Below are 25,094 nucleotides of genomic sequence, written 5' to 3'. Positions count from 1 at the left end.
AAGCTCAGAGAGGCGAACTGGGCCGGGCGCGGTGGCTCACGCCTGTAATCCCAGCACTTTGGGAGGTCAAGGTGGGTGGATCATCTGAAGTCAGGAGTTCGAGACCAGCCAGGCCTGAGCTTTTTGCATTGCAGATATGAGAGATGCACAGACAAATCCGACACACATACGGTCCTCAAGGAAGACCCAGTGGAGAAACGTGTTGTTACAAATAACCATCAGCCAGGTGAAGAGTGTTGGGAACCATGAAAGATATGCACCTTAGATATCTGAACAGCCCTTAAAACACGGTCCATGATTCAATATGAGGAGATGGGAAGGAGGCAATTTCGATGTACTCCCTTATGAAGAGGTAGTTTTTTTCATTTTTCTGATATTATAAAGGACTTATTTGGAGACTTTTAATTCATAATTTGAACGGATCTTGACTTTCTCATGGAGATTGTTTACCTTGAACTCTTAAAAAATGCCTTTACGTGACTCTTTAGATAGGAAAATATTCCTAGACAGTCCAGGGAGATTTGATTTTTCTTGACATTTTCGTCAAGTTTTCACGACGAAAGAGAACATTTTTTTCAAGCATTTTGAGTTTTTGTGTTCAGGCCTTTCTCTCGTGGTTCCTGAACAGGACAGAAATCTGATCCACAGAGAGACTGCGGCCGTGAAGACCACAGACCCAGGCCCCTTGGCATGGAGGCGCACCTGCGATCTCAGCCAGCCACAGTCAGCCGGGATCTGCCTTTCTAGACACTCCTGTAGTTGGTAAAGTTGACAAGGATTTAGTATTTATCACTCTTAAAGTTAGTGCATGAACAAAGACACACTCAACTACAGTGATCATTAGAGGAAATGACCCTGTCCAGGAGTTCCAGTACAAGAGAAATGTGAGGCCTTCAGAAGATCCAGACAGACCGAATGACATCCTTGGCTTGGCTGGGGTTACTAGATTATCTGGGATTCTTATGAGAGCAACTGCATTTCCTGTAGAGGTCATTCTACGAAAGTATGTCCAGCAAATGCAGGATTCTCCTTGCAGGCCATGTGCTCAGCCATTCTTGACAAGCCATAACATTCTGAGTTAAAGAATCCCTCGGCCGGGCGCGATGGTTCACGCCTGTAATCCCAGCACTTTGGGAGGCCGAGGCAGGCGGATCACGAGGTCAAGAGATCGAGACCATCCTGGTCAACATGGTGAAACCCCGTCTCTACTAAAAATACAAGAATTAGCTGGGCATGATGGCGCCCGCCTGTAGTCCCAGCTACTCAGGAGGCTGAGGCAGGAGAATTGCTTGAACCCAGGAGGTGGAGGTTTCGGTGAGCCGAGATCGAGCCATTGCACTCCAGCCTGGGTAACAAGAACGAAACTCTGTCTCAAAAAAAAAAAAAAGAATCCCTCAAGACAGCTAAATACACATGAAATGAGTGAGGACAATATACCAGCTCTCTATGGTCAGCACTGGGATGGGAAAAACTAGTTAAGTAGGATTCTGTTTGGGTACACGGCAGATAACAACATTGTTTTCAAATTCACAGACCTAAACTCAGTGAGTTACACATGGCTGCGGATTTGTTTACTTATCCATCTGCCCGTCCTACAGATTAAGTTGCATGTGTGAATATTTACTGAGTACCTGCTATAAATAAAGAATTGTACCAAATATTTTTCGGGAGAGTACAGAGAATTATGTCATAAAGGGCTCTCCCTTTAAGAGTTTTCCAATGTAGTTGAGAAATTAAGGCATGAATATGCAAAAACACGAGTACGAGTGGTAAGAATCACTGAAAGTGACAGCGAAAGGTCTCTCCATGGTGTTACAGATCAGTGTTAAAGGAATCGTGCCAAGAAACACTCAGGGACACAGGTCTCTGCACACCTTCGGGGGGCAGGAATTGGACCAACATTTGGAGGGGTTAGCAGGGTTTGCTTGGTCTATGCAGGAGGAGGGAAGGCATTGAGGGAGGATTCCCAGCTTGAGCAAATGTCTAAAGGCCAGAAAACGCGTGGAACAGCCGAGGGTAATGCGGGAGCCAGCTGCACAGGGTGTGCAGAGGGGAAGAGGTCGGGGGTGAGAATGGAGGATACTCTGGGGCCAGACTGGAGAGGTGACATTAGATTATCTGTCTCTTCAAGGGCACATAAGTCAAAAAAAGTAGAAGTAAGTTTTTCCTTTAAACTCTATAGTTTTAATTTTTTTTTTTTTTTTTTTGAGACGGAGTTTCGCTCTTGTTACCCAGGCTGGAGTGCAATGGCGCGATCTCGGCTCACCGCAGCCTCCGCCTCCTGGGTTCAGGCAATTCTCCTGCCTCAGCCTCCTGAGTAGCTGGGATTACAGGCACGCGGCACCATGTCCAGCTAATTTTTTGTATTTTTAGTAGAGACGGAGTTTCACCATGTTGACCAGGATGGTCTCGATCTCTTGACCTCGTGATCCACCCACCTTGGCCTCCCAAAGTGCTGGGATTACAGGCGTGAGCCACCGCGCCCGGCCTATAATTTTAATTTTTATATTAACTTGCAAGCATAGCTTTGCATGATGAAAGCACCAATAAACTGGCAATGAGAGGTCTTGGAGTTCATGCCTGTCAGCTGGTCCACAGAAATTCCCATTTCCCCTGGGCGTCAAGTGAAATGCAAACACAGGAATGAATAGCCTCTTAGGTCCCAAGCAGCCCCGAGATCTTGTCGCCTCTTTGCTCCCCGTCAAACATCCTGGGTGACGTGGTGCATTGTCCCACAAGTGGACCGTTTTTGGCACATGGATCATAATTTGGAGAAATCAGACTGACCAATTTCTGCTTTTATTTCTGTATTTAAAAAAAAGGGAGAAAGAACAAAGAAATAGGCAGGTGAGCCCAGAGAAAACAAAAACCCATTTGATAAACGTTCTCTCAGTTATTAGTAAATTCTGACAAAAAAAAAAAAAAGACGCCTCAACCCGCAAATACCAATGGGTGGTCGAGAGCAGTGAGAAGCATTCTGTCCAGCAAATGCTCCCTGCCTTGGAGCAGATTTTGATGGGTGGTGTCCAACTTCATCTGTAGCAGCCAGGGGGGCTTCACCAAGGGCCCTGAGACAGGGCGTGGATGGGAGGGGTCTTAGGCAAGGCGCTGACACGCTTCGTGTTCCAATGTGCTTTCCAGGAAGGCACCGGAGAATTTGAGAATGAGCCCACCTTTATTGAGTGAGCGAGTTGTTACTTTATCCTAAGAAATGAAACAAAACAGAATTAAAGGCATTTTAAGAAGAAAGGCCATCTATCTCAGAAGGCTCCTTTAAAACAGGAAGGAATGTCTGTTGGAAAGGCAAAATGATCAGCCCCAAACTGCAATTCCCTTTGCACCCACCTAGTAAATCATCTGAAGCTCTTGTTAAACGGGACATTTTCGTACACATTTCCAGTTGGAATGGCCGGGTCATTTAAAAACATAGTGTTAAGTAGTAGAGTGTTTGCACGAGTCAGGTGACCATCATTTACTGAGGCCATTTCCATTTTCTGCTGAAGAATGTGCTGAACTGGGTGGTTTCCCATTATTTCTGGGGTTTGCAGCCACTTTCTCCTTTGGCGTGATGAAATTAATTTCCCCTCGGACAGGCTAGGTGGACTGTGGTGGGATCCTGATGACTACAACTTTCGGATTGTTTTAAATGGACAGAGTGCTCTACAGAATCATTTGAGTCATTATATAATGAGTAAAATTCCAGCATCTTCATATTTTTTTAAAAAGGCTATGATTATCATTTTTTCTTGTTTTGCAGAGTTTTGTTCAACAATAATATAAAAAGCAATTAGAAATATAAAATCTTGGAAACTCTCATACCATTAAGAGGTCATTAAACTTGGCAAGCATTGCTATATTCAAAATTTTGGTCTCATTCCCTGGTCTTTGGATTACATTAAAAAAAAAAACAACACAGTGATTACATAAATTTTAATAAAATAAATGATGTTTGGCTAAACCCTAGCTTGTATTTCTTTCGGGAAAACCAAAACCTTGTGAACTGAAGACGGAGAAGCACACTTAATTTTTATTATTCTATATCATTGTTTTGAATCCAAGTTTTAACTACCAGAAATGGATCCAAATTTTGGGGGGGCCTGAGCTTATACAACTTTGAAAGGCTCTCTTTAAATTATGAATATAAGGTTAGGTATGAAATTGAACATTTATTTATTAATTATTTTTATAGTGATGGGGTCTCTCTATGCTGCCCTGGCTGGGTCTATTTACAGACACAATCGTCGCACTCTGCAGCCTGGAATTCCTGGGTTCAAGCATTCTCTTACCTCAGCCGCCCAAGTAGATGGGACTACAGGTGCTCACTACTGCACCAGGCTGGATGTTTGTTTAGAGAAAAAAAAATCACATCGCATCACAAACTTAGAAATTCCACAGACATTACAAAATGTAGATGACAATGTCCTTTTAGACTAATCCATAATATGCTGCTAAAATACCTTCCCCTGTATTTCCTTGATTTGTGTTGTACTTGTTAGATGGTGGAAGGATTTTCTGCAGGCTAGCTCCACTTGTATTTTCAAACACTTTCTCCTGTCACTGGGGAACATGGGACTCGTTCTCATAACAGTGAAACTTCTGGCCCTGGCCTGTACCAGGATGGCAGGTGGGTTGGCAGGGTGGACGGGATTATTCCTGGAAGCCATTTTTACCTTGCATGGCTAGTAATACCTACACACAGAAGTGACACAAACTATATAAATATGTCCCTCTACATCCTAATGAAAAGTACCTTCAACTTATCTCTTTAACCAGCATTCAGAAGTGCCCGGCATCTCTGCCCGACATGGTGGTAAGTGTAACAGCAGAGAAGTTGGGGTGCAAAGAGACGTGAGTTTGAATGGACTGCGGTTAAAGTATCTACCTCTGCAAGTTACACAGAAAATGTGCGGCCTCTTGTATGTTCATCGCTGTGCTATTCACAATAGCAAAGACATGAGACCAACCCAGCTGCCCATCGGTGGTAGGTTGCATGAAGAAAATGCGGCACACATACACCGTGGAATACTATGTGGTCACGGGAAAGGATGAAATCATGCATGGAGCTAGAGGCCAAAATCCTAAGCAAATTAATGCAGGAACAGAAAACCAAATACCACATGTTCTCATGGACATGTGGGAAGTAAGCATTGAACACACATGGACACAAAGATGGGAGCAGTAGACACTCTGGACTCCTAGAGGGTGGAGGAAGGGGATGGTGGGGTTAAAAACTGCCTACTGTGGCTCACATCCGTGATTCTAGCACTTTGGGAGGCTGAGGCAGGTGGATCACTTAAGGTCGGGAGTTTGAGACCAGCCTGACCAACCTGACCAACCTGGCCAGCACGGGGAAATTAATTCCATCACACAGAAAGGGAGAAAGTGGCTGCAAACCCCAGAAATAACGGGAAGCCGTCCGGTTCCGCACCTTCCTCAAAACAGAAGACGGAAATGGCCTCAGTAAATGATGGTCGCCAAATTAGCTGGGTGTGGTGGCACGTGCCTGTAATCCCAACCACTCGGGAGGCTGAGGCAGGAGAACTGCTTGAACCTGGGGGATGGAGGTTGCAGATAGCTGCGATCTCGCCTTTGTACTCTAGCCGGGGTGACAGAGCAAGTGATACTCCATCTCAAAAACAAAAATAAAACACAAGAGAAACTGCCTGTTGAGCACTACGCTTAATATTTAGGTGATGAGATCCGTGCGTCAAACCACAGCATCACGCGGTATTCCCACACAACACATTTGCACATGTACACCCTGCCTCTAAAACAAGAGTTGAAATCAGAAAAAAAGTGTGCCCTGTGGCTGGACTGCCAGGCCTTCTCCCAGGGCTGGGACGCGAGGAATCCAAAGCGGGGTGGAGCCACCTCTGCTCATGGGCGTTCGTTTTCCCTAAATGACTTTTTTTTTTTTTTTTTTGGCAAAAGGAAAGTGCGACACCCGTGTCCTCCTCCACGTCCCCTCCGTCAGTGCCTCCAGGTGCTGGGGATTTCAGCTCACAGCCCTGCTCCCTCTGCGTCCTGGCGGCCTGCAGGTCCCGGCTCAGCCCTGGGGACTTCCAGGTCATTTCCTCCCTCGCCCTGGCCACGCCGGGCCCGGCCTCTTCCACTCCGCCGCGGCGTCCTCGGGCTTCTCCGTGTGACCCCCGCCGCCTGCCCTCCCGCCCCGTCTCAGCCGCAGCCCGGGACCTCCCAGGGCGCTCAGCTCCTCCGCCTCTGTTTCCAGCAGCGTGTCCACACCCGCGTCCTCCCACCGTGCAGCCGGGACGCCAGGCCCGTCGCCCGCAGCACTCTCGGGACCTTCCGGCCTCCCCGTCCGTCCGTCCGCCGGGAGGTCTGGCTCTCATCAGAAGCTCGGGGGTCGCTCATCGCCTCCCCGCCTCCGGGCCCGCCTCCCCCGCAGGAAATTGACTCTCCCCTGCCACTCTCACAGTTTACTCTGGCTAAAATCAACAGTGGCTCTTGATGGATAAATCCTGTGGATACTTACTTTTTTAAATTATGAAATAGATCAGGCATTTTGAAAAATACAGAGCGTAATAGGATGTGCCCTCAAGTGCCCAAGAGTCAGAACGGAAAGTTCCAGAATGCTATATGCAGCACATTATTCTCCAATTTGCTTTTCATTGGAGAATGAAATCAATGAATTCATTGAAATCAATGCTTTCAACATTGATCCCTACTTCTATAGCTATATCTTGTTTATTTTAATTTTTTGAAAGTGGTCTATTTTATGAGACCCCGCAATTTCATCGATCCCTTTCTCTATTGATAGAATTGCAAATTGTTCCTAACTGTTCAATATTTCAAGCAATGCTGCAATAAAAATTCCAGCACAATGCCTCCTGTGTCCACATGGTAAAGGCACCCTTTGTAACAGTACTCACAAGTCATAGAGCAAAAGCCTATCGACACTTTACTAGACGTCACCAAACTGCCTCCAAAGCAGTGTATCAACTGATGCGACCATTAACACCGTGCGTGCTTTCATTTTCCCACATCCTTCACAATACTTGGAATTTTAATAAAGTTTTCCCAATATTATGGCTATAGAATAGCATCTTTTAATTTCCAATGACCTCATGCTGAAAGTGTTTGGATATCGTTTTGTGAATTTTCTGTTTGCATTCTTTAACTGCTTTCCTATTATCTGGGGTTCTTTATACGTTATCATTACTAGTCTTTTATTCTTTGGGAGTAAGTTTCTCTTTTTAAAAGTTGAATGTGTTATTGCCATATATATGGAGCAGAGGGAGTTGGACAAACCACAGCCTTACAGTGGCTCTTCACTAGAAGTTCTTGGTTTTGTTTCCTATTTTGTGCTTTTTAATGGTGTTTGAAGTCATACTTAACTGTATGAAATTTGAGAGTTTGAGAAAAGTATTAAGGAAAAATTGCCCATTCCTGGGACAATCAGTTCTGGCATACAAAGATAAAGTTTTGACACATTTTCTTCGCCTATTTAATTTTTCAGTATATTTTTCTTTTTTTTTTAAGATGCATTTTTGCATTTTGTTTTTCGGTTTATCCTTTTTTTTTTTTTTTTGAGATGGAGTCTCACTCTGTTGCTCAGGCTGGAGTGCAGTGGCGTGATTTCAGCTCACTGAAACCTCCACTTCCTAGATTCAAATGATTCTCATGCTTCAGCCTCCAGAATAGCTGAGACTACAGGTGCCTACCACCACACTTGGCTAATTTTTTTATTTTTACACTTTTTAGTAGGGTTTTGTAATTCTGTATTTTTCGTTTTGCCGTGTTGGCCAGGCTGGTCTCGAACTCCTGGTCTTAGTGATCCAACCGCCTAGGCCTCCCAAAATGCTGAGATTACAGGTGTGAGCCACTGTGTCTGGTCTGTTTTTTGGCTTATCCTAATGGACATATTTTGTATTTTTGTTTTCTAAATTTCTATTTAAATATATTCTATCAGGTAGGGAAATCTTTTTTGTTTAGTGGTTTTTTTTTTTTTTTGGAAGGAAGTTGCACAGCAGGGTATGTGCTTCATTGTGGGCTAATCCTGAGACTTAAGATGGCCTGGGCAATCTGATCTTTCTCAGTTTGTGCATAACCAAACCCAGTGCTTTTCTCAGAAAGTGCATAGATTATGGCTTTGGCCTCCTGAGGTGCCCTCTTTCAGTCAGATTCTCTTAGTAAGTGATATAAATCCTGAATATATTCCTTTGTAGAACTCACTCTTGCATCTGAGATACATGGACAACATTTTAAGCACTAGACTCCCTTCCCAGTCTGAGGTTTATATTCTTAGAGTAAAAATATGTGAAGATATAAATACAGAAAACTTTCGTATCTTTTGGTTTATCTTCTCAAATGTGGAAAACACCACTACTCTCCGTCTCCTAGTAGCATTCTTGAACTCGTTCAGTTAAAATGGAAGTTTTTTAGATAGATGATTCAAACAATTTAAAATATCAGACCCTCTCTCAGTAAGTAAAGTAAGATATTCTGTTGGAAAGATTGCCTCCAAAGCTCTGAATGAGTAGTCAGAGAATGTGCCAGCAACATAAAAATCATCCTTCAGCTGTGGGTGTCTTCTGATAAAGACATTTCTTGGCTTGTCCCTGAGAGAAATTAGCTCACAAGTCTTTTCCATTGACACACTCTCGTCTTGTCCTGGGAATGTGGGTTCCAGAAATATGCTGAGCTGATTCTAGAAAGGTTTCAAAGTTCTCAGCAGCTCAATGCTTTGGGGACAAGTTTGTTTCTTTGTTTTAATGAAAGCTGAATAAATAATTTAGGCAATTAATTAAAAATAAAAATATGATTTGAAGTCTGTATAAGCAGTTGTCCTGGTTTACCCTACTTGAAAATTATTTGTAAATACTCTATCCCAGCAGTTATTTGCCTACTAGGATATTATGGATTTCAGTGCAACTTTCATGTGACCCTATCAGTATCTGCCCATCTAAAACAGATTGGCTGATTCAAGACAGAAAATCTTGGAAAGAAAATACCTAGGCATTGAGCTGTTCTCTTCATTTTATTTCTGCTATCAATGATCATTCTCATCATTTTTAACTGAAATTCTAAATGGAAATCCATAATTGTGTTTCAGAAAAAACTGTTGGAACTTACTTTTCAGTGCGTATCTGTGGTTACACACAGGCCCTTTTGTAACTCTTTTCTGGAGTTCCCTCTACCCTTCTTCTAAATCCCCTTTAGACATTTGGTTAATATATGCTATTCATTTTCCCCAGGAAAATTCAGCTCTGGAGCTTGGTGACAGATCTGATTCTGTGTAATTGATGATGAGTATAAATTTCAGTTGCTTCTGTTCTTTGTAGCAAGGGCAGGGATGTAAGGTCATATTGGTGAGGCCCAGACTCTAAGACTAAGGGCCTTTTGTGTTTTCTTAAGGTTTCAGGAAGTTTGAGTCGTTTATTTAGTAGAGCACAGTTAAGACATATTAGACGGGTTTCTCCGAAACTAAGACATTCACGTGTCTAACTGAGGAAACGTCCCTGGTTCTGATAATGTCGCAAGGGCCTATGGGAAGGTGAGAAGCTATACCTTTAAGTTTATGACATTTTAACTAGCCATGCCCCAATTAACCTCTGCCCTTTCTCGAGTTCATCAGGAAATAGACTTTAGTGCTCATTGCTTAATGGTAGGTTTGTGGTTATAATTACACACTACCAAAATTAAGTCTAGTAACAGGAAACGTGTGAGAACTAATCTACAGAAACGAAAACAAACCTCTGACTTACTTACAGTTTTATTGGAACTTCTCTCTTGACTCCATTTTCCTTTAAGTCAATAAAAAGCTGGAGCTGCTTGTTAAAACTTCTTTGCTGGCATCCACTTTCTGGCCCCTCTGCACTGTTTCTTCAGGGGACTGTCCTGAGCTTCAGTGACCCCGGGAGGCCTTAGGGAACGCTTAGGATAATCATGACGGATGCCATCACCCTGATGAGAGCTTCCTAATGTCATAATTTTTATCTTAATGGTGTCCAGAAACACACAGTTGTGTCCGTGAATGGATTGAACGGATCAAGTTTTGCTGTGTTTACCTCTGTCAAAGACATATTCTTGGTGGTAGATACGATGGGCCTTGTGATCTGTAGGTCCCACGACTGAAGATTCAACCAATGTCGATCAAAAATACTTTTTCAAAAAGGACGAATAGGTCTGTGTTGAATACATACAGACTTTCACATCTTGTCATTATTCCCTAAATAATACAGTATAATAACTGCTTACATAGCATTTGTATTGTATTAGGTATTCTAAGTAATCTAGAGATGATTTCAAGCATGTCAAAGGATGTGCGAATGTTGTATGCAAATATCACACAATTTTATATCTGGGACTTGAGCATCTGTGGATGTTATTATCTGCAGGAGGTCCTGGAGACAATCCCTGGCAGATATTGAGAGACGACCATATAGAACAAATGCCAAAATGAGCACATGGATGAAAATATGACTTGTGTTATTGAATGAGATAAGGAAAGATATGGTCTTCCTACGGGAAGTCTTGGGTGGGACCTGCGGGTATGTTTCTGTCCACGCTCTGCAATTGACTGAGGACCCGGGGCCGCTAAGTTTGTGCCCTTGCATTTCCATTTCCAGAATGGAAGTAAGAGAGCATGCGCAGCCTCTGCATTTCCCAGAATTTTTTGACAGCAAGTAAAACACTAGCTTTTAAAAAAAGCACTTTATAAACATAAAGAAGTTAAAAGGTGTAGTGGTTAAATTCCAGGCTCTGGAGTCAGACAAGTTTGAGTTTGAACCCTGTTTAATGGGATCTCTCCCGTATACTAGCTATGCGCTCTTGGGAAAGTTGCTTTACTTTTTGTTAACCTCAGTTCTGATTTGTAGAAGATGATGAATCACATATAGTTGAACCTGGAACAATGTGAGGGTTAGAGGCACTGAACCCCCTCACAGTTGAAAATCCTTGTATATATTTTGATGCTCCCAAAACTTAACTACTAATAGTCTACTGTGGACCGAAAGCCTTACCGATAACAATAGATAGTCAATTAACACACATTTTATATAACATACCTATTCTATACTATATTCTTCAAGAAAGCTAGAGAAAAGAAAATGGTTTAAGAAAACCATAAGGAAGAGAACATGTATTTACTGTCTGTGAAGCGGAAGTACTCACCATAAAGATCTTCATCCTCATCATCTTCACTCTGAGTAGACCCAGGAGGAGGAAGAGGAGGGGTTTGTCTTGCTGTCTCTGGTGGCAGGGGCAGAAGAAAATCTACACGTAAGTGATCCCCTGCAGTTCACACCCATGTTCTTAAAGGGTCAACTGGAGACTGTCATCTACTCACACAGCTGCAGTGAGGATTCGATCAGATGACGGGCACAAAGCATTCAGAATGCCGTTTTTTTTAGATGCAGTAAATATTCCAGCCCTGCTAGCTGGCTTGCGTTGGTAATAGGTGAACCGCACGGTCAGTATGGATGAGGCCGATCTCACCCTCCGAGAAGGGGGAGGAGCCGTGTGCCTGGAGGACGGCAGCAGGGTCTGCGGTACCTCCTTTAGCTCTGTCGCAGGCTGTGCAGAGAATGAAGAAGGCACGGGTGGAGTGGAGCCCTTCCTGGCTCCTTCGGCTCCGTAGCTCCCTGGGCAGGAGTGTTTTCGTCTGAGAAGCTGAACTCTAGCACTGAGCAAAACATGCCTATTGGTGGCAAAGGCCAGCATCCTGCCGCCCCAGGCTGTCACTGACTCTCCCTCCCCCCACCCCCACAGCCTTTTTCTTCTCCCCTTGAGAACTGCCCTCCCCTCCCCCAGGCCCAGCACCTATCCAGGCCACATTCCTGGCACGCTTTCACTCTCAGCTGGTTTTCAGCTAAGGTGTTGGCTGATAACAAAGCTATGAACTGATAAGGCTTAATACCTTGGAGTGGTATTTTAAAAGGCCAGGAGACCTTCAAGAGCTAAAGAAATAGTGGAGTAATGTACGGGCATTAAGTGTGTGTGTGTGTGTTTGTGTGTGTGTGTGTGTTGGGGAGATACTGCTAATTTGGGGCCAGGAAGCTGGACAGTCATTACAATAAGCCCTCCAGAGACTATCTGTGCCACTAAGGTCACGTTAAAATGCTTCTTCTATGTAAAACTGAAACCCATCCCACTTAGGAGCTAATTGCAGTCATGGCTTTTCTCTTTGAGATTTAATACATTTCACTCAGCCCAGGAAACCTCAGGACAAGCATAATGAAAATGCAATTAATTAAAATGTTAAAATATTTGTATGCCACATTCTCTGTGATTGAATAAAAGAGTACTCACCACGATCAGGAATAGGAACGTAGCAAAGAGTAAAATAAAATATAAAATAGCTCTTAAGTTAAAAAAAACTGCTAGCTCAGTATTTCGAGTTGAAGATGCCCAAGTTAAGAGAACAGGAAGGCAAGGAGTTCCCGTCACTTCCTTCACTGGAATTTCATCTCTTTCTCACCATGCACAGGACAAATTGCACCAACATGGAGAGCCGCTGGCTGCCACGAGCTAAACCGTGTCTAGAAGATCTGAAATCCAATAGTGTTCTGGCGCAAGTTGGGGAAAAGAAAACCCTGCATGGAACTCTGTTGTAAAGGATTTGCGAATATTCCACTCATTTTGCATCAGAACAGTCGTTGCTGAGCGCTGGGCGAGGATTTGTTGATTACAGTGCAGGCACAGGTAAGCGTGGACGCAGCCTCGTGTTCTCTATTGCCCTTTCAGCATCCTTATCATGCTTTTAAGGTTGCAACTAATAGTATTTCTTGAGACTTCATTTTTTTTAGAGCAGTTTTAGGTTCATAGCAAAATTCAGAGGAAGGTACAGAGATATTCCGTCTGTCCCCTCTCTCCACACCTGCACAGCCTCCCCAGTTAACAATGTCGCCCACCAAGGGGTGCATTTGTTACAACTGGTGAACCCACACTGACACATCATTATCACCAAAAGTCCATGGTTTACACTGGGGCTCACTCTAGGTATTGTGCATGCTCTGAGTTTGGGCACATATACTGCATTTGTCTAATGACCTGTACCTATCATGATAGTATCATACAGAGTACTTTCATTGGCCCTGAAATTTCTCTGTGATCTGCATATTCATTGCTTGCACCACCCGACCTCCAACCCCTGACAACCACTACTCTCTTTGCTGTCCTCAAAGTTTTGTCATTTTCAAAACGTCATATAGTTGGAGTCATGCAGCAGGTAGCCTTGTCAGATCGGCTTCTTTTTCTTAGTGATATGCATTTAAATTTCCGCCAGATTTACCATCTGTGAAGTGGAAGTGCTCACCATAAAGGTCTTCATCCTCATCATCTTCACTCTGAGTAGGCTGAGGAGGAGGAAGAAGAGGAGGGGTTTGTCTTGCTGTCTCTGGCGGCAGGGGCAGAAGAAAATCTACATGTACGTGATCCCCTGCAGTTCAAACCCATGTTCTGAGAACTGTTTTCTTTCTAGCACAGAATGATCTTGCATTTTGGTTGTTTCTAAGCTTTAGCAATTATGAAAAAACCTACTATAAACATCTATGTGCAGTTTTCGTGTGGACATGTTTTCGACTCTTTTAGGTAAATACCAAAGATCGTGATTGTCAGATTCTACATTAAAGGTATGTTTAGGTTTTTTTGTTTGTTTGTTTTTTGTTTTTTAAAGATGGAGTCTTGCTCTGTCACCCAGGCTGGAGTGCAGTGGTGCGATCTCGGCTCACTGCAACCTCCGCCTCCCAGGCTCAAGTGATTCTCCTGCCTCAGCCTCCCAAGTAGCTAGGATTTACAGTGTGAGCCACCACACCTGGCTAATTTTTGTATTTTAAGTAGAGATGGGGTTTCACCATGTTGGCCAGGCTGGTCTCGAACTCCTGACCTCAGGTGATCCAACCGCCTCGGCCTCCCAAAGTGCTGGGATTACAGGCGCGTCCTGCCAAGTATGTTTACTTTTGTAGAGAACTGCCACACTGCCTTCCAAAGTGGCTGTGCCATTTGCACTCCCGCCTGCAGTGAATGAGAGCTCCTACCTGGTCCACATTTTGTGCTGCCAAGCTTTTGCATTTTGGCCATTTTAATAAGTGTGTAGCCTATTTCATTGTTTTTTTTAAATTTGCATTTCCCAATGAATAGTATTTTGAGTTATATTTTGAATGACGAAAGAAAGGTGATCCCTGAGTCCTCTACTAAATAGAAGGACATTTTCTGCATCTGCAAAGACTTCCTGAAAGTTTCCCCAAGCCTCTGGGGAGCAGCAGAAGTGAGTTAAGAGAAGCTATGGGAAGACGACACCGCCAGACACTTCCAAACACAGAGCAAAGTTCGTTCATTCATTCAGCAAATGTTTATTGAGCTCCTAATGAGTGTGGCACTAGACCAGGCTTTATGGGCACAGGGTGAGCAAAACAGGGCACACAGCCCTCGCTCTACAGGCAGAAGCTAAGTGTGAGCATCCCTGGAGCTGTGCATATGCGGAAATCCACCTGGTCAGGGAGGTCCCACAAGGCTTCCCCTGGGGAGATAACAGTTGGGTTGAGATCTGAAGGGCATTCTGGGAGAAATGGGGAGAAAGGAGTGCTCTGTGCTCAAGTATGGTGAGCACGAGGAACCGAAAGGAGGCCCACATGGCTGGAGCACCGAGAAGGAGGGAGGGTCCTGAAGAGGAGGAGAGAGGCAGGAGACACCACTCAGGGTCTTGGAGAAGGAACAGTGATTGCCAGACGTGTGGGAAATTGCAGCAGCGCCTTTTCAAGGCAACAGGAAAGGGGAGATTAAAGAGCTTCCTTTAGAAGGGAAATTGGGAGTCAGGACCACGGGAATTATCACTACGCAGCAAGAGACAACCCAGTGGAATGATTAGGAGCATGGACTGAAGCACGATTGTCTGGAACGGAGTCCTGGTTCGACTGTTCACCTGCTGTGTGACCTTGGACGGATTACTTAACCTCCCTGTGTCTTGATTTCATTATCTGTAGAACACTTTGTAGGCCCACGTGCAGATTAAGTGAATCAATATTACAGTTTAGAACAGTGCCTGACATGTTTTAAATGTCATACACGCATTTACTGTCGGCATCATTATCGTCACCTCATTTTTTTTTTTTTTTAAATAAGAGATGAGATTGTGCTATTTTGCTTAGGTTGGAGTGCAGGGGTAAGATCATAGCTGTCTGCACCCTCGACCTCCTGGGCTCAAGCGATCCTCCCACCTCAGCCTCCAGGCATACTCTACCATGCCTGGCTAATTTTGTGACTTTTTATAGAGATGGGGTTTTGTTATGTTGCCGAGGCTGGTATTGAACTCCTGGCCTCAAATGATCCTCCTACCTTGGCCTCCCAAAGTGCTGGGATTACAGGTATGAGCCACCGCACCCAGTCTCCCCTTCTTCATTGGGCAAATAAGTGTTACATTTGTCAGAATCACTTACAGAGGGTAGGTACATTGCACAATGCGATTTAATTTCACAATAATTCCCTAGGAAAGCATATTATTATTTGCATTTTAGAGATAAAAAATTTAAAAATCAGAAAGGTTAAATATCTCATCAAGCAGTTCAGAGTGAACAGAGGCTGGATTCAAAGCTAAAAGTGTCTGAATTCAAAGACCACGTTTCCTCTCAGCTAAGACGTGTTTGAAGACAAACCATTGACTGTTATGTGCTCTATATGGAACCAGCTGGCAAGGGGTTGTGGTCATGGGCTTGTTGGAAGAATCCTTTGGCTCTCTCCCAGACCTCTGCTGGTTTTAGAGAGTGTTGGGAGCAGAGAGAAGGATGCAACATGCATGTTTAACTTTAATTACAGATGCATTTTTCCCTTTGAAGAGAATATTCCCAAATACAGGCATACCTCAGAGATATTGTAGGTTTAGTTCCAGATCAGTGCAATAAAGTGAATAGCGTAATAAAGACAGCTACACAAATTTCCCAGTGCACATAAAAGTTTTGTTTATCGGTGGCTCACGCCTATAATCCCCGCACTTTGGGAGGCCGAGGCGGGTGGATCACGAGGTCAAGAGATCGAGACTATCCTGGTCAACATGGTGAAACCCCGTCTCTACTAAAAATACAAAAATTAGCTGGACATGGTGGCACGCGCCTATAATCCCAGCTATTCGGGAGGCTGAGGCAGGAGAATTGCTTGAACCCAGGAGGCAGAGGTTGCGGTGAGCCGAGATCACGCCATTGCACTCCAGCCTGGGTAACAAGAGCGAAACTCTGTCTCAAAAAAATAAAATAAAATAAAATAAAAAGTTTTGTTTATATTACACTGTACTTTACAACGGCAGTAGCATTATGTGTAAAAACATGGACGTACCTTGATTAAAAATATTTTATTGCAAAAAAGTGCTTCTGATCATCTTAGCCTTCAGCAGGTTGTAATCTTTTTGCTGGTAGAGGGTGTCGCCTCACTGATGGCTACTGACTGATCGGGGCGGTGGTTGCTGAGGGTTGGGGTGGCTGTGAACATTTCTTAAGGTAAGAAAACAATGAAGTTTGCTGCACTGCTGAACTCTTTCAGGAAAGACTCCTCTGTAGCATGCAATGCTGTCGGATAGCATTTTCCCCAAAGTAGAGCTTTCGAGATTGGAGTGAAGCCTCTCAAACCCTGCTGTTGCCTTATTGACCAAGTTTATGGAATATTCTCAATCTTTTGTTGTCATTTCCACAGGGTCACAGAATCTCCACTAGGAGTAGATGCCGTCTCAAGAAACCACTTTCTTTGCTCCATTCAATTCGATTTTTATCATGAAATTGAAGCAATTCAGTCACATCTTCAGCCTCCACTTCCCATTCTAGTTCTCTTGCTGTTTCCACCACATCTGCAGTCCCTTCCTCCATGGAAGTCTTGAATCCCTCAAAATCACCCATGAAGGATGGAATCTACTTCCTCCAAATCCCTGTTAATGTTGATAGTTTGACCTCGTTTCCTGAATCAGCAACGCTTTTAATGGCATTTCGAATGGTGAAACCTTCCCGGAAAGTTTTCAATTTACTTTGCCCAGATCCTCCAGAGGAATTACTGTCTATGGCAGTTATAGCTTTATGAAATGTGTTTCTTAAATAATAGGACTTGAGAGTTGAAATGACTCCCTGTCTTAGCGGACATGAAAACAACATTCCTCTCCTTGTACAATCTCCTCGTGCGTCTCTTGAGCTCTCGGGTGACCAGGTGAGTCGTCAACGTGCGGTAAGATTTTGAACAGAATATATATCTTTTTCTGAGCAGGCTTCAACAGAGGGCTTAAAATATTCAGTCAACTATGCTGTAAACAGATGTGCTGTTATCCAATCTTTGTTTTTCCATTTCTAGAGCACAGGCAGAGTAGATTTAGCATCATTCTTAAGGGCCCTGGGATTTTTAGAATGGTCGAAGAGTATTGGCTTTCACTTAATGTCACCAGCTGCATTAACCCTTAACTTAACTTTGGGTCAGCCTGGCCTTGAAGCTATGAAGCGTGGCATTGACTTCTCCCTTCTAGCTAAGAAAGATCTAGATGGTATGTTCTTCCAAAATAAGGCTGTTTTGTTTACATTGAAAATCCATTCATCGATGATCTTAGCTGGATCTTCTGGATAACTTGCGGCAGCTTCTCCATCAGTACTTGGTGCTTCAGACCCTTGCACTTTTATGTCGCGGAGATGTCGTCTTTCTCTCAATCTCATGAACCAATTTGGTGCTACAGTTTTCTTCTGTGTCTTTCTCACCTCTCTCAGCCTTCACAGAATCGAAAAGAGTTAGGGTCTGGCTCTGGATTAGGGCTTTGGCTTAAGGGAATGTCACGGCTGGTTTGATTGATCCAGACCACTCACACTTTCTCCCTATCAGCAGCAAGGCTGTTTCACTTTCCTAGCATTCCCGTGTGCACTGGAGTAGCACTTTTAATTTCCTTCAAGAACCTTTCCTTTACATTCACAGCTTGGCTGTTTGGTGTAAGAAGCCCGGCTTTCAGCCTGTCTCAGCTTTCAACATGCCTTCCTCACTAAGCTTAATCATTTTTAGCTTTTGATTTCAAGTGAGAGATGTGTGACTCTTCCTTTCACTTGAACACTTAGAGGCCGTTGTAGAGTTATTAATTGGCCTAATTTCAATATTCTTGCATCTCCCACGACGGGGAGGCCCGAGGAGAGGGAGAGATGGGGGAGTGGCTGCTCAGTAAAGCCGAGGAACGCACACACCGTTTACAGATTAAGTTTGCTGCCTTACGTAGGCAAAACAGTTGCAGTAGTAATACGCAGTATCACTAATGACAGGTCACCATCATAGAAGTCACAATGATGAAAGAGTCTGAAATACTGTGGGAATTATCAAAATGTGACCCATAGCCACTAAGTAAGCACACTGTTGGAAAAATGGTGTCAGGACGCTCGACGCAGGGTCGCCCCGAACCTTCCATTTGTAAAGAGCGCGCCATTTGCAAAGAGCGATAAGCAGGGCTCAATAAAATGAGGCATGCCTGTAGATGAGCAAACAGTTGTTTTCTTGGGAGTGTTTCTACTTTTAAAAGCTAAAGTCTGGGCCGGGTGCGGCGGCTCATGCCTGTAATCCCAGCACTTTGGGAGGCCGAGGAGGGCAGATCGCCTGAGATCAGGAGTTCAAGACCAGCCTGGCCAACATGGTGAAACCCTGTCTCTACTAAAAATACAAAAATTAGCTGAGTGTGGTGGCACTTGCCTGTAATCTCAGCTACTCAAGAGGCTGAGGCAAGAGAATTGCTTGAACCTGAGGGGCAGAGGCTGCAGTGAGCTGAGATCTCACTACCGCACTCCGGCCTGGGTGACAGAGTGAGACTCTCTCAAATAAATAAATAAATGAAGCACGCACAACACAGAAGAGATGCCCTTAGCTGACCTGGGAACTCTATGCAGCTCTGAAAGTGAAGCATAGCATGGTGCTGCCCGTTGTGATTTATGATGGAAATACAGGAGTAAGGAAATGCATTTGCTACGCCTCCCTGGAGCCTTCAGAGTCACTCTGTGGGTAACGGAGCAGCTTCCAGAGAGGAACAGAATCATCCTCCAGCTGCTCACACCTCACTCAGTCTGTGGCCAGATGCAAAACGCTGGAGAACTTGCTTCCAGGATCAGAGATGGGGAGATGTGAGGGGTTCCTGTGAGCAGAGCAATGAATTATGGTATAGCCCAGTTTGCAAAGGAAGATGCCTCTGAAGATGGAGTGGAGGTTGACATAAAAATCAGCAGAACGCCAAGGACTCTCATTTCCCCACTGATTCCCTTCACCGTGGTCAGTGGAGAAGCCGGGCTGTTTGTTCCTGGTAAATGTGCTTGGTTCTGTCCTGACGCTTTGGCCTGATCAGGAGCCCAAGCTGTGTGCTTCCCATCTCCCGAGGCTGCAGAAAGATCAGGGAGGCAAACCTCTGCAAGGGAGACATGCGCCATGTAAAATGGAAATGCGTTCCCTGGCAATGAGTGAAGCATTTTCACGATAACAATTTGGAATCCTGGAAAGATAACTGGACTTTGAAATGGAAAAGGAGCTCTGTAGTTTGTTGCATTTGGAAGCCCCCATTCTCATCTCCAAATGAGGATGTTACATTGAGCTGCCGGAGAGGCGGCTGCCTGGCCAGTCTTCCTGTCTGCGGTTGCCACAGTGCACTGAACATTGGCCTCTCCTTTTAAAACTCCCGGTTCTTTCTATCCGAAGGCCAATTATAGTACTATGTTTAACCTAAAAATTAGGATTTATATCATAATATGACAGTCGTGGTCAACATTCTTCATTTCAACAACTTCTTGATTTCATTAACTTTATTTCTTTCAACAACTTTTCATTTAGCTGTGTCGTTGGACCAATGTATGGACTACCCAAGGAAGTTATAGGACAAGAAACGTGTGCTTGGAAAGATAATTTTTGTCTCCTAAGAGATTCCCCCCAGTGTGGAGGTTTGTGTGGTATACCTTATTTAGCTGTGTGAGGTTGGTGTTTTTGAAGGGCTCCCCATAAATGTCATTCTCAACTCTGCTGGGGATCTCAAGAATTTGAAAATTTAAACCGGGAGAGACAGATGGGGGCAAAGTATCGAGTTAAAAAGAGCAAAGTTGGAAAATGTGGCTTTAGGGCTGACAGCCAAGTATGCCTGTGAACGCCGAGCCCAGAGGCAGGCCCCCTCCACTCCCAGGCAGTGCTGGCCTTCCCCACTAAGCTTAATCAGTCCTAGCTTTTGATTTAAAGTGAGACATATGCAACACTTCCTTTTACTTGAACACTCAGAGGCCAATATAAGGTTCTTCATTGGCCCAATTTCAATATTGCTGTGTCTCAGGGATCAGGAAGGCCACGTGGGAGGGTGGGGTGCTGGTTTACTACAGGTGCCACAGTAAAGTACCACAAATTAGATGGCTCAAAGCAACAGGAATTTGTTGTCTCATAGTTCTGGAGGCTAGAAGTGGAAGATCAAGGTGCTGGCAGGATCTTTTTCCCTCCAAAATCCGTAAGTGGGAGTCCTCTCTTCCTGGTCTCTTCCTAGCTTTTCGTGGACCTGTCAAGCCTTGGCTTGTGGCTGCATCACTTAGATCTCCAATTCTGCTCTTTCATGGCCTTCTCCTTGTTTATCTAGGTCTGTGTTCAAATTTTCTTCTTCCTTTTTTTTTTTTTTTTGAGATGGAGTCTTGCTCTGTTGCCCAGGCTGGAGTGCAGTGGTGCAATCTCAGCTCACTGCAACCTCTACCTCCCAGGTTCAAGAGATTCTCCTGTCTCAGCCTACTGAGTACCTGGGACTAACCACCTTGCGAGGCTAATTTTTGTATTTTTAGTAGAGACGGGGTATCACCATGTTGGCCGGCCTGGTCTCGAACTCCTGACCTCAGGTGATCTGCCCACCTCAGCCTCCCAAAGTGCTGGGATTATAGGCATGAGCCGCCACAGCAGACCAAATTTTCTCTTTATCGGAACACCATTCACGTTGGATTTCGAGCCCATACTTACGACTTCATCTTATCAATTACATCTGCAAAGACTCTATTTACAAATAAGGTCGCATTTTGAGGTCCTGGGGTTTGGACTTCAGTATGTCCTTTGGGCAGGGGGCAGGGACACAATACAGCCCACAACCATGAGACTCAGTGCAACTCACAGCACTCGTTACGGAAAACACCAACTCTCTGAGCACAGGTTTTTCTCCTAAGACAAAGAGCCATGCGTATAGGGTTATTTATTTCAAAGATCAGTGTAGAACTCAAAGAAATTCAGAAAAAAGAACAATACAAACAAGGAACAAAATGAAACAGATGAAGAAAATGGATAGATTCTTAGCTAGACTAACAATGAAAAGAAAAGAGAAGGTCCAAATAAACATAATCAGAAATTCTAAAGGAAGCACTACAAATGATACCCCAGAAATACAACAGATCATCAGAGACTGCTAGAAACAACAATATACCCACGAGCTCGAAAACCTAGAGGAAATGGATAAATTCCTGGCAACGTACAACTTCCCAAGATTAAACCGGGAAGAAATAGAAATCCTGAACAGACCAGTAACAAAGAGTGAGCATGAATCAATAAAAAAACTCCCATCAGCAACAGCAAAAACCCCAAAGCAGATGAGCTTACAGCCAAATTCCACCAAATATACAAAGAACTGGTACCAATCCTCCTGAAACTCTGCCTCCGATTTAACCGTCAGTTAAATGTACTACCCTTCCCAGGAACAAAGTGAGCAAAGACTTAGAACTGAGCAATGTCAGCCAGTGGAGTTCCACCTTCTGCAATGAAAATCAGAAAGAAAGAAGAATCGTACTCTCTGCTATGAGCCGAATGTTTATGTCCGCCCAAAATTAATACATTGAAACCTAGTTTCCTATGCGATAGTATTAAGAGATGCAGCCTTTGGAAGTGATTTGATCATAAGGATTCCACTCTCAGGAATGGGATTAATGCCTTCATAGAAGAAGCTTCGGGAAACTTGTTTGATCCTTCTGTCAGGTGAGGACATAGCAAGAAGGTGCCACCTATGAAGCAGAGAACCCTCATCAAACACGGAATCTGCTGGTGCCTTGATCCTGGACTTCCCAGCCTCCAGAACGGTGAGCAGTCAATTTCTGTTACATATCACCCGGTCTAAGGCATTTAGTTATAGCAACTGGAATGGACTAAGACACCTCCTGTTATTCCGTTTCAATATCCCCTCAACATTCAGTTGAACACATTGCTGGGAGCTCATTTTCAGGGCATTGCCTTTGTCATGAACTTTAGAAGTATATTTTCTTTTTTTGCGGGGAGGCTTTGCGTTTTGCTTGCTACTCATATTCCTAGAGTAAAGAGAACACTATTCCCCCGGCCATCCCAGCACATGCTCTGGACAAGCTTCTCAACCTCCTGCTTCTAGTATTAGAAGTCCTCCAGGGAATGCCCTCTGCTGGGCGTCTCATTCTAACTTCTACCTGGGCTCCATCTTACAACATCTCCTTAATTCCATGCAGAACCACGTTAATCAGATTCCTCTATAACACTACTTTTTAGGTTTTGGGGTACATGTGAAGAACATGCAAGATTGTTGCATAGGTACACATGTGGCAGTGTGATTTGCTGCCTTTCTCCCCTTCACCTGTATCTGGCATTTCTCCCCATGCTATCTGTCCCCAACTCCCCACCCCTCACTGTCCCTCCCCTATTCCCGCCAACAGACCACAGTGTGTGATGCTCCCCTCCCTGTGTCCATGTGTTCTCATTGTTCAACACCCACCTATGAGTGAGAACATGCAGTGTTTGATTTTCTGTTCTTGTGTCAGTTTGCTGAGAATGATGGTTTCCAGGTTCATCCATGTCCCTACAAAGGACACGAACTCATCGTTTTTGATGGCTGCATAATATTCCATGGTGTATATGTGCCACATTTTTCCTGTCCAGTCTATCATTGATGGGCATTTAGGTTGGTTCCAGGTCTTTGCTATTGTAAACTGTACGGCAATGAACATTCGTGTGCATGTGTCCTTATAGTAGAACGATTTATAATCCTTTGGGTAGATACCCAGTAACAGGATTGCTGGATCAAATGGAATTCCTATTTCTAGGTCCTTAAGGAATCGCCACACTGTCTTCCGCAATGGTTGAACTAATTTACACTCCCACCAACAGTGTAGAAGTGTTTCTATTTCTCCACATTCTCTCCAGCATCTGTTGTCTCCAGATTTTTTAATGATTGCCATTCTCACTGGCGTGAGATGGTATCTCAATGTAGTTTTGATTTGCATTTCTCTAATGATCAGTGATGATGAGCATTTTTTCATATGTTTGTTGGCCTCACACTACTTAATAATTTTCCATTCAAGTTCTCCTCATAAGCATTAGAAAACCAATCTCTCCGAAATTGGTTTAGAACTTCTAATCCTCTAAGTTTCCATTCTAGGGTTAGAGAACAAAAGAATCTGTTTTGGGGAGGCTTGGGGTGGCTGCTTCCTACAAAATTAACCTTCATTCATCTGAGCTGGAGTCACAAGTGTGATGAAGAAGACAGTGTGAATCTTTATCCTACTATAGTTCAGTTGGTATCAGTGAAGGCAGGGGCCATGAATCCATCGCACAGGGCTCATGAAATGTGCCTGGCTGCTTTAGATTTTTCTTTGCAGCTCACAACTCAGAAGTGTCCACCTGGGTTAGTGATAGGAGATTCTTAATCTCTCCTGGGAGAAGAAAGAGTGAGTTGGGGAAGGGGTTTGGGTTTTTAATTCTTTGGTTCAATGTCAAATTTCAGTGCAAATACATTACATGAAAGAGGTAATGCTATGAAAAATTATCTATTAATAGCTAGACATGAATTTGTTTCCAAAATGAGACCCACGGACTCTGGAGCTGGGAGAAGGAGTCAGATAACTGGTAAGCATGGGTTCTGCCAGGTAATGCCCTACCTGTGGGAGTCCCTGATCATCGGGAGGGGGCATTAGGAGAGTTCTGACAGATGACGAGGGATTGACAGAAGGAAGGAGAGCAAAACAAAGAGACGCAGAAGAAACACCAAAACCAAACGTTTCTTCTTTTAAAACGTTTGCTTTTGTCAGGCACTGTGACTTATGCCTGCAATCCCTGTACTTTGGAAGGCTGAGGAGGGAGGATCACTTGAGACCTGGAGTTTGAGATTAGCCTGGGCAACATAGTGAGACCCTGGCACTGTGACTTATGCCTGCAATCCCTGTAGTTTGGAAGGCTGAGGAGGGAGGATCACTTGAGACCAGGAGTTTGAGACCAGCCTGGGCAACATAGTGAGACCCCTGTCTCTACAAAAAACTTAAAAAATTATCCGGGAGTGGTGGCACACATCCGTAGTCCTAGCTACTCAGGAGGCTGAGGTGGGAGGATCACTTGAGCCCAGGAAGTTGAGGCTGTAGTGAGCCATGATCATGTCACTGCACTCCAGCCTGAGTGACAGAGCAAGCCCCTGTCTCAAAAAAAAAAAAAAAAAAAAAAGTATGCTTGAACAAACCCCGTGTGAAAAGATTACATAGTCTTAACTGGGTCAGTATTTGTATGAACGAAGAATTCTTATGTGTTTGTAGAAAGAGGAGACAAAGAAATCCAGCCTCTGTTTTAACTTACTCTGATGCCATTCAGGTGAGTTGGAGCACAGGCTGTCAAGGCAGACTGATTCTTATTTGCAGGGGTGTTTCATTTTGCACAGTTTGAATAGTGCAAATATCCATTGCAAAATAGTTCGCATAATCTTCTCAAAAAAACTAATTTTTTAATTGTTTTAGGAGACATTTAAATAAATGTCACGGTGAGTGGGGTTTTGATGAAGCACACACTCTTTGTCATTGCATTGCAGTTAAGCGAATAATCACTTTCCTGCATCTGCTCCACGAATCTTGGTTGCCTGGGGTCTGGTGTGCTGAGCGAGTCCACCTGCGTGGCCCCCATCGTGCATGGTGAACGTGCTGTGCGCAGTCAGCCCACGTTCTAGTTCAGCAGGTCAGCGTCATCTGAAACAGCTCTCGAGTTTCTCACACAATCTGAGCTAACTGCTGCCTGACCAAACAGGGATGTGTAGTGGGAGGAATACATCATAATTCCCTTTCCAAATCTGTCTGTATAAACATTTGCACAACGGCTGATCAAGGCTCTGTGTGCTAACGATTACGTCCAGTGCTGACAATTTATACAACCTCTTCATG

At 44.1% G+C, this 25,094-nt stretch overlaps 1 long non-coding RNA gene across 1 annotated transcript; it reads right to left on the bottom strand.

Annotated features, from left to right (window-relative positions):
• Positions 1–2,783: 2,783 nt before the first annotated feature.
• Positions 2,784–11,707, bottom strand: LOC135271395 (uncharacterized). Its single transcript, XR_010339515.1, has 2 exons — positions 11,134–11,707; positions 2,784–3,204 (listed from the first exon to the last, which is right to left on the bottom strand). It is a non-coding gene; the product is annotated as an uncharacterized LOC135271395 (long non-coding RNA).
• Between the last annotated feature and the right edge of the window lie 13,387 nt (positions 11,708–25,094).

Source organism: Aotus nancymaae, unplaced genomic scaffold (genome assembly GCF_030222135.1).
Source record: "Aotus nancymaae isolate 86718 unplaced genomic scaffold, 86718_ANA_hifiasm-v0.15.2.pri h1tg000077l, whole genome shotgun sequence".
Taxonomy (NCBI): domain Eukaryota; kingdom Metazoa; phylum Chordata; class Mammalia; order Primates; family Aotidae; genus Aotus; species Aotus nancymaae.
The sequence above is the reverse complement of the archived record's forward strand: the minus strand, read 5'-3'. Positions and strand labels throughout refer to the sequence as shown.